This window comes from Botryllus schlosseri, chromosome 1 (assembly GCF_051294905.1).
Source record: "Botryllus schlosseri isolate E-star chromosome 1, Bs_hap1, whole genome shotgun sequence".
NCBI lineage: Eukaryota > Metazoa > Chordata > Ascidiacea > Stolidobranchia > Styelidae > Botryllus > Botryllus schlosseri.
Window position 1 is genome coordinate 1,326,685 of NC_137236.1, and position 10,857 is coordinate 1,337,541.

At 40.1% G+C, this 10,857-nt stretch overlaps 1 long non-coding RNA gene across 1 annotated transcript in view; it reads left to right on the plus strand.

The window, feature by feature from the left end:
* Nucleotides 1–10,857, plus strand: part of LOC145448941 (uncharacterized) — a 507,956-nt gene that overhangs the window by 339,203 nt on the left and 157,896 nt on the right. The gene's annotated exons all lie outside the window — the stretch shown is intronic.

The following is a 10,857-nucleotide window of genomic DNA, read 5'->3' on the forward strand; positions in this document are numbered from 1 at the left end:
CTAGCCTAATCACTATTGCTCCAACAACTCATAAGACGTGGGTGCTAATACATACATGCACGCACGTCGCACAATCACAACAACAAGAAGACGAGATCGCTCATGCGTTTAGAGAGATAGTAGTAAGAGATAATCACACACCCACAAGCTCGCAGTCCCTTACAAATTTCAAAGGTGACTTACCCGAGTAATTCTGGTTTGCATTACGCACCATAAACTTATCTTGCTTCCACGCGAACACAGACAAAAAGAAACGTTCAACCAACATCTATGTGCCAAAACGATGATAAGGCATTGATCTTTGTGGTGATGTTGTATTAGCAAAACGGGTAACGTGGAATGCAATATAAAATTAGTTGCTGGCAATCATGTGCGTCATATTGCAAATGAGAAGCATATTGCACGTCTGCGAGCGAGATGGTGTAATGGTGATGCGTCCGGCTTCTTGATCGGTAGGTCGTTGGTTCGATCCCCGATCATGTCAGGCCAAAGACTCGAAAACTGGTATCCGCGGCTATCTTGCTAGGCGCTCAGCAAATACGGATAGCATGGAGGAGAAAAACGGGACTGTAGGCTAGATGATCTTACTATAAAGGAGGTCGCATCTCCGTCGTCAAAGCTTTTTGGTGGTGCGGGCGAAAAAGAATACCATATCTCTCTCTCTAAAACGTCACAAATAAATTGCCACGATAAGATTGATTAGATGAATTAATACCAGGGGTTCCCAAACTAGGCTCGCGACTCCAATGAGGTCGCTTTTCTGTTCTATGGTGTCGGGTAGACAAAAATTAAATACCGATGGCTACTACAAGAATGTCAATTAAGAGGATGCTATCGGCGGCTCATTTCTGGATATTTCAGTTCATTGTTTTAAATGGAAGAAAAAACGACCTACGTGATATGCGATCCGGGAAAACAAGGTATCATATCTGTCGAAGCGTCATTTTAAAGCAGAGGTCTCAAACACGCGGCCCGCGGGCTGCATGCGGCCCTCGAGATCATTTTGTGCGGCCCGTGACGGCATTTTGGATTTCGAAGTATTCGACAATATTTAACTACCAATTTTTTTTTCAATCAATTTACAATTCGCTATAAAATACTCCAGAAGCCAGAAACTACTCATCAAACCTCACAATTACATCATTTCCAACAGTTACGTCTAAGTGGAGGATTACCTATTACGTGACATTACTTGTTTATGATGGTTAAACAGGACCCGTTGATGAATCGAACTCCGACTCAATGGGTGATGAAATAAAAAATGACTCGAGTTGAGTCGCATCAAAAGATACAATCAGAGAAGGAAAGGAAATGACGTAGTTTATTTTTGTCCTTGATGTTTTTGCGGCATATACACCGACTCATGATACACATACACACGGACGCTTAACCATTACGCTATCTTGTCGGTCTTTTGTGACACGGAACGCTGTGACTTGGTACAATCACGGACGCAACAAACTATCAAACTGGTATGGAAAATGGTAAAATATCAAAACGGTCGTAGCTTGCGTTTCGTAGCTTATTTAAATATCTAGGCAGGACGGTATGGCAACCATTGGCATTATGTTGCCCGGTTGAGGTATAGTTGGTTACACCCGGTGTCATCATGGGAATCTGTACCTATCGCAAATTTTATTGTTGCGAGTATATAAAGTAGTCGTAGCCTACGCTTCACAGCTGTAACACAAATGGATTCTTGGGCGATTGGACATTTTTATTGCTATGACACAGTAATCATTATACTCAATTTGTAAGTGATCTGTTCAAATAGTCGAAGCTAAATATAACGCTGATTTAATTTGACTTGGTAATGACATGATCAATAGCCTAGTTATCAGGAGTATACCCGAGACCCGGATTAGGCTGTACTTCTCAAATGTTCTGATATCATATCAATCTTTGTAAAATTTTAAAATTCTCCCTATGTAATTGCGTCATGTCAAATGTCCGCTAGCTGCGAAATTATAAGCCAACATATTTTGCGATGTCCTGATGCATTTGTACTCTCACATGGTGTCTTCAACTACTTATTTTTGACAAACTATGCCAAATGCAGCATCAATTTTATTCAGATATCTAAAAATCTTATTTTTTCGCGCGAGGCGTGAATTCACAATAGTAAATCAGCTTTTTATGATGCGTGTGGAATATCAGTCTGCAAGGTCCCGTCAAATAAGGCCTACTGAGAAATACATTGAATTCCCCTATTATTGGTGCTGCGGCCCGCGGCGCCATCAAAAATTAGGAAATTGGCCCGCTAACACGTTTGAGTTTGAGACCTCTGTTTTAAAGGGTCATCTAATATAACACAAGGGTTGTGTATTGTTATTAGAATTAAGATTAAATTGTTGGGATCATGAAAACCAATACGACGGGAGAGCCATGTGGTGAAAGTATGATACAAACACGGGAAATGTGTGAACGGCGCAGTCGGCTAGGTCAGTCGTGTATCGTTATCTGTATTTCGCGTGACGCGAATTATCAAATAAAATACTTGATCAATTCGATTGGATATAGACAGAAAACGTCCCGATAGTCCTAAATATGTTGCTATAGTATTGATTGAGTTTCTTAAACTCAAGGATGGAGGTGAACGAGTTGCTTATAGTTTCTCTCACACATGCGGTGATTACTTCATCAACGTATTTAATTGCGATTACACCATAATCTCATTTACGATTATATCGTTAAAGGCACGGTGCATTCTCAATATGATGCGGCTCGTATTGAAGATAAAATCTTTAAATAATTCTAGGCCGCAACCAATTTCTTCAGAAAGCTTCCGTAATGAAGCTGCAGCTAAACGAAAATTCCAACTACCCCCATTACTCGCCAGTTGAATTAGTATTGTCTATAATTGTGGCGCGGCTGCGAGTCTCTGTATTGCTTAACCAGTTGCGAACTTGCTGGCACGATATCTTCACTTGGACTTGCTCGACGCGATCTCCATTGCGATTTCTCGCCAGCAAGAATTTTTTATTATGGCTATCCGACAGTCCACGCTAACATGGTGTTGTCTATCGCGGCGGATTCAAATGTTGAATAAACAATTGCGCAATATTGATTGCTAGGCTACCTGATTGAAGCATTTCCATATGAAAGAAAATGAGCCTGAAATTCTCTCCTAAAGAATGATTGTACTCGCAGACAAACATATTGATACCTGCTGTCTGTATACCACTTATTCCAGATATTGTGAGTTGCCGATTCACAGAGCAGCTGTGCTATGATTCATATCTGTATCAAACCATGACTGCATGATGTGCATATGATGCCGCTGGACATTAAAGGTAAAGTTTTAGGGTTTGAATACTTGCTAAATTTTGCCCCGATTCACTGTGCCATCCCTGAATGTTGAATGTCAAGCGCCAACCTACTCATATCAGTTTTACTAATCAGTTCTGATGTCTGACACGGTCGGGGATTGAGACACTACATAGCGGCCAAGCACCTGGACGTGCAATCATTATGCTATCTTGTCTATTAGGAGTTTACGCACCTTTAATTACCTCGAGCCGAATCATTAAGGCAGTTCTTTTTAACAATGAGTCGGAAATTCCATCGTTACATATGTTAATATCCAACGATTATAGTAATGTTTATTTCAATTACCCCTCACGAACGCCAGCCTAACATACTCGAGTTTATTTTAATACATCGTATTCTATCGGCCTACGTTCCTGTTTACTACCACCAAAAGTCAGAACGTGCCACTGGATGTTTGCTTAATTCTGATTGCCTCAGTCCTAAATTACCCCATAAACTGTTATCGCAGGATTGCCGTAAATGCGACATCTAAAGCTTTTTATTGCCGATTGCCGTGTGCCGTACACATTATGAGCAAGACGGTGCTCAACTAAAGTAAACATTGTTAGCGATAGCGTTCGGACGAATCAGATATCAAATACCAAACTGCATGCCATTGAATTAGATTGATATGTATAGCTACTAGGGATGGTGTGAACGTGAAGTTCACGTTGGTGATTTGTGTGTGAACCTCCGAAATTTACAGGTTCTCGTTCACAAACGAACCTTGGTATGTTCTGCAGTGTGAAACTTCTGAATATATTACACTTTTTAGCATCATTATAACATATTTGGTTGAAATTCTTTGCATTTCAAATTACGGCCAATTTATGCATGACCATGGCACTGGCAGCATAACAAGAATCTACACTACACTAGCATGCACTTGCCAATCACAAAAATTTCATCATCTTTGTTACAAAAGTTTGCTTGAAATATTCAACTTTTCGCTTGTGAATACTTTATTACCTCTGTGCCGTGAGCTTGGTCAGCAATCCCATGACACTTAGAGCGAAATCCGCTACATGTCGGTAGTCAGCGGATGATGCTCATCCAACCAATCAATGAAATTGATAGAAAGAAAACATCCTTGTTTGACGTAAAAAATTCTAGCAGGCGTACGGGACCCATCTGGATTTGATATGTATTGTATCATAAAAAAACAAATCCTAGTCACTAGGGTGTTGGCTACTTAGAAATTTGTTAATGAAGTAATTTAGGTAGCGGAGTTGAAGCAATTGTAATTTGTAATTAAACTGAATGTATTTTTTTACATTCTTTTCATATATTTGATTGTAATTGTAATTGAAGCATTTCTATTTTGTGTAATTGTAATTGTAATTGTCATTTAATGAAAATTTTGCCCAGTTACAATTTCAATTATATTGACAATCACAGCATAAAATAATTAGCCTATTTTCAATGATGTTCTATGCGTGCCTTGTTAACTAGATTATTAAGCCATGCTCAACCGTTCTGCCCACATGAAGTGCGATATGATACATAACGTAGGCATCATCACCGAACTAGACAACGTTTTCCGATTCTCTTCATTCAATATTTCTTGAATTCTAATCAATGAATCGGCAATTCAAAATGTTGACCAATATTTACCTGTAACTGTATTACCAATTGCAGCTACGACTATATGAGCACTTGGTCGCTAGCTATTACCCACATAAACATCGTGATGTAAAATTTTTCGTGTATTACAAATAGCCGACGGTGGATCATGGAATTGGTAAATTATGTACGTAAGCGGGAAAGCATCGGATACGGTATTGCCATGGATTACATTAGGTTCAGGGGCATCTATGCCAGTGTTTCTTAAACTTTTCCCGACCGCGTACCACTAATTAGTTTAACTTCACGGCGTAGGCCTACCATCTGGATGCCAAAAGACCTCTCAGTCAAATGTACCAGTAATATTAGTAATTGGCGTTCATAATAGATCATAACACCAGTGAATAGTTAGAAAAGCGGATTTAATATTCTAGATACAACTGTTTCCTCCAGACCAGATTGTCCAGGAGGCGTATAGCAATATTCATAACTCACAGGCTATGAGGCTAATATGTCAATTGTCCAGGCTCAGTTGGACGATCTCTTCCATTTAATGGCATGATAATGCATTGATATGGGGTGATTACTTCATGAATGTAATCGATTGCGACTACGATTACTTCTGAATCACGCGATTACGATATCATTTACGATTACAGCAAAATCAGGAAGTAGTCGAATACGATTACGTTATAAAAGTCAGGGTTGTAATGACTCGAGTCATGACTCGACTCGAGTCAGACTCGAGTAACGATTTTCGGATGACTCGACTTGACTCGAGTCATTTTCTCATAATACGAAAATGACTTGACTCGAGTCAATCTGTGTATTGACTCGACTTGGACTCGAGTCATTGCGCATGACTCGAAGCAAGTCATTGACTCGAGATTCAGACGGCGAAGACCGACATTTCATTGTAATTTCGAAGCCAACACACTATTGGGATTTCGTTTGTTGGTACTGGTGCTTGAAAATGCGACCAGAAACTGCTAAAAGTAAGGAAAATTGATATATTATAAATGCGAACCATTCAATATCACCAAACAGAGTTAAAAAAGTGGGTTTAGGAAGACTTTAACTGGAAACTGAGCAGTCAACACAATGACTTGGACTCGGACTCGAGTCATAATACCATGACTCGGACTCGATCCTCTGTTCGCTGACTTGGACTCGGACTTGACTCGGTGGGAATTGAAAATGACTCGACTTGACTCGAGTCAAAAATATAAAAGTGAGATTGACTTGTGACTCGGAGCCTTGTGACTGTTTACAACCCTGATAAAAGTAATCGCGATTACATTTACTTTGCTTCTCAGAACTAATCTTAGAAGATATATTGGAAGACAATATAAGAATTGCGATGAAAAGGGCTAATGAGCTAACTAATTTATTCAAATATGAGACTTCATTTGCTTGCTAGTTCATAATGTACCACTGCCCATGACTTTATAGGGCAAGATTTATCGCATCCAGCGAATTGAATTCTTGCCAGGTCAGTAACTTCCGCACCCCAAACTCACCATTAGGGCGGGGATTGGGTTAGAAGAGAACTCAGTATTTCGCAAATCAATGTAAATTATGGGGTATTTTGAAGAGATTTAATTACCTTGAAAAACACCTTTTCAAGCTTCGTGATTTAATGTCTGAAGATAGCATGATTTTGAAATAGATACCTCTCACCCCCTCAAGAAAAATATATGCGACTCCACGAAGTTTGTTACCGAAGAAACACCTTGACTGCAACTTTGGATATGTGTCCATTTTCAAGAGCCGCGATGGGTGGGTGTGACGAATAGTGCTGTCCTTCTAATCTGAGTTCCACAATACAAATGACATCCGGGGCACCACAGAGAAAGGAACACATGAAAATTTGTGTGCGCGTCTCGCCAAATATTTTTTTTCAGTCTACTACGTTTGGGTGAATAAAATATCTTTTGATCATATAACAGACGGGAGGTCACAAACTATATACGAAAAAGTTGACTCGAGTCTGACTCCAGTCAAGTCATGACTTGAGTCATCTCAACACTGGTCTTGACTCGAGTCAAATCGAGTCATTTTCAATTCACTACCGAGTCAAGTTCGAGTTCAAGTCATCGAGCCTAGGGTTGAGTCCACAATTATACACACAGCAGTTTAAATCTCTCTTAATGTGAAATTACACTTATATGTGCACGGTAGCCTACGTAATGGCATGTGTATTCCGTCTTATGTTCCGAATACGACATCCATACGCAATGCTATATAACTAGAATTTTGTCATTCGAACATATCTAACTGCGTAATAATATGAATAATATATTTGATTATATGATACGAACATTCATCGAAGTTCATCTGTAAATCAATCTGATTCGTTCAGTTGATGATGAGTTAAGCGATTATTGAACAAATGAGGCGGCTGCAACTTTTGAATCGTAAAATGAGCTCCGTACACATAATAAATGTTTGGCGTCAACTGATATATGGTTTGTTTGTTTCAGTTGACTGTGCAAGGTACCTTGGGGTGCATTAGTCCTAACGTTGTGCATTGTACGCACTGTCAACGCATCGATTATCTTCATTTAATATTCCTTGGTTGCGGAATGCTATTCCTGAATCTGTTTATTTACCCCACAAGCTCGCAGTCCCTTACAAATTTCAAAGTTGACTCACCAGAGTAATTCTGGTTTGCAATACGCACCATACACTTATCTTGCTTCCACGAGAATACAGACAAAAAGAAACTTTCAACCAACATCTGTGTGCAAAAACGATAACAAGACATTGATCTTTGTGATGATGTTGTATTAGCACGATAGGTAATGTGGAATGCAATGTAAAATTAGTTGCTGTCAATCATGCGCATCATATTGCAAATGAGAAGCATATTGCACGTCTGCGAGCGAGATAGTGTAATGATGATGCGTCCGGCTTCTTGATCGGTAGGTCGTGGGCTCGATCCCCGACCATGTCAGGCCAAAGACTCGAAAACTGGTATCCGCGGCTATCTTGCTAGGCGCTCAGCAAATACGGATAGCATGGAGGAGAAAAACGGAGCTGTAGACTAGACGAACTTACTATAAAGGCGGCTGCATCTCCGTCGTCAAAGCTTCTTGATGGTGCGGGCGAAAAAGAATACCATATATCTCTCTCTGAAACGTCACAAATAAATTGCCACGATAAGATTGATTAGATGAATTAATACCAGGGGTTCCAAAACTAGGGTCGCGACTTAAATGAGTTGGCTTTTCTATTCTTTGGTGTTGGGTAAACAAAAATTAAATACCGATGGCTAGTATAAGAATTAAGGGGATGCTATCGGCAACTCATTTCTGAATATTTTAGTTCATTTTTTAAATGGAAGAAAAAACGACCTACGTGATATGTGATCGGGTGTGCCATGTGGTGAAAGTATGATACATACACAGGACATGTGCGAACGGCGCAGTCAGCTAGGTCAGTCGTATATCGTTATCTGTATTTCGCGTGACGCGAATTATCACATAAAATACTTGATTAATTCGATTTAATATAAATAGAAAACGTTCTGATAGTCCTAAATACGTTGCTATAGTATTGATTGAGTTTCTTAAGCTCAAGTATGGAGGTGAACGAGTTCATAATTGCAAGCTTGGTATTGCTGCGCACATATTTGCCAGCTCTAAAACACAAGTCGCGACTCGCGAGTAGGTTTGGTCGAAGGTGCTGACCATTTTCAATTATCAGCACGCCAAATTGAGAGGTTTGATCGCGGAACATTTTGAAATCGAAATTTTGGGTCGCTACCAAAATAACTGATCATACGTGAACTTGTGTAGGCTATACACACTGAGCAGTGTGAACAATGGGCCAACTTCACGTACTCGCCATTCGCATGGTTCTCATTTGTTTTTCTCCTTTGTAAGCTTATAGTTTCCCTCACACATGCGGTGATTACTTCGTCAACGTATTTAATTCCGATTACGATTGCACCAAAATCTCCTATATGATTATATTGTTAAAGGGACAGTGCACTCTCAATATGATGCGGTCTCGAATTGAAGATAAAATCGGTAAAAAATTCTTGGCCGCAACTATTCTCCTCAGAAAGCTTCCGCAAAGAAGCAGCGGCTAAACGAAAATTCCAACTACCCGCATTACTCGCCAGTTGAATTAGTATTGTTTATAATTGTGGCGCGGCTGCGAGTCTCTGTTGCTTAACCAGTTGCGAGCTTGCTGGCACGATATCTTCACTTGCACTTGCTCGACGCGATCTCCATTGCGATTTCTCGCCAGCAATAATTTTTTATTATGGCTATACGACAGTCCACGCTAACATGGTGTTGGTTGTCGCGGCAGATTTCAATGTTGAATAAACAATTGCGCAATATTGATTGCTAGGCTACCCGATTGAAGCATTTCCATATCAAAGAAAATGAGCCTGAACTTCTCTCCTAAAGAATGATTGTACTCGCAGACAAACATATTGATACTAGAGGTCGACCGATTATCGGCCCCGATATTTGGAACTTTCTCGAATATCGGTATCGGCCAATCCAGGCCGATATCGCGACCGATATTTTATATATAACTACAATCTACCTTTTCTGAACTGATCTGCAATTCTGTATCATGTTTTGATTTTCGGGTTATCCCAAATTTCAACGAATGTTCACAATTAAGCAATAAGTCTTTTCGATTTCAGTTTTCTCGTTTGTTGTTCACCTTTCTGTGGCATGAACAAGTGCCACCTTGCCTAATATATAATATTTTTGGCGAACTAGTTCTCTGCTCCTTCCATATTAATATCGGCCTATGATATCGGTTATCGGCCGTGAGAGCGTCGAAATATCGGTATCGGCCTGTAAAAATCAATATCGGTCGACCTCTAATTGATACCTACTGTCTGTATACCACTATATTCCAGATATTGTGAGTTGCCGATTCACAGAGCAGCTGTGCTATGATTCATATCTGTATCAAACCATGAGTGCATGATGTGCATATGATGCCGCAGGACATTAAAGGTAAAGTAATAGAGTTTGAATACTTGGTAAATTTTGCACCGATTCACTGTGCCATCCCTGAATGTTGAATGTCAAGCGCCAACCTACTCATATCAGTTTTACAAATCAGTTCTCATGTCTGACACGGTCGGGGATTGAGACACGACATAGCGGCCAAGCACCTGGAAGCGCAATCATTCTGCTATCTTGTCTATTAGGAGTTTACGCACCTGTAATAACCTCGAGCCGATGCATTAAGGCAGTTCATTTTAACAATGAGTCGGAAATTCCATCGTTACATATGTTAATATCCAACGATTATAGGTTTATTTCAATTACCACTCACGAATGTCAGCCTAACATATTCGAGTTTATTTTGAAACACCGTATTCTATCGGTCAACGTTCCTGTTTACTACCACCTAAAGTCATAACGTGCCACTGGATGTTTGCTTAATTCTGATTGCCTCAGTCCTAAATTACTCCATAAACTGTTATCGCAGGATTGTCGTAAATGCGACATCTAAAGCTTTTATTGCCGATTGCCGTGTACCATCCACATTATGAGCAAGACGATGCTCAACTAAAGTAAACATTGTTTGTGATAGCGTTGTATCGAGAATCATGTTGCGTGTTGTTCACAAGACCTCATATTAAACTTTGGACGGCCAATGATGACGTCGCAAACGCATCCAGCACGACTAGTTTGACGAGAAATTTCGCTTTCACGAAATTTTGAGCGTTACTGTTATCGGTCCGCAATACATTTTATGTCGCAGTGATAAGCGATTATCTCGCGTACTTGTGTGTGTCCCTTATGTAGTCAAACCAGCAAATAGCTGCTCTGTGATGACAAAAGTGGAGGGGGGGTAGTGCTGGGGCCAACTATTATCAATTCTTGAGCCGTTATGCGCATATTATCTACGTTCATTTCCTGTCCTGAAAGAAACAAGTGTGCACCGAGGCTGCTGTGATTTCGATTGAAGCTGTTCTACTGACATTGATCTTACCTGCTACTG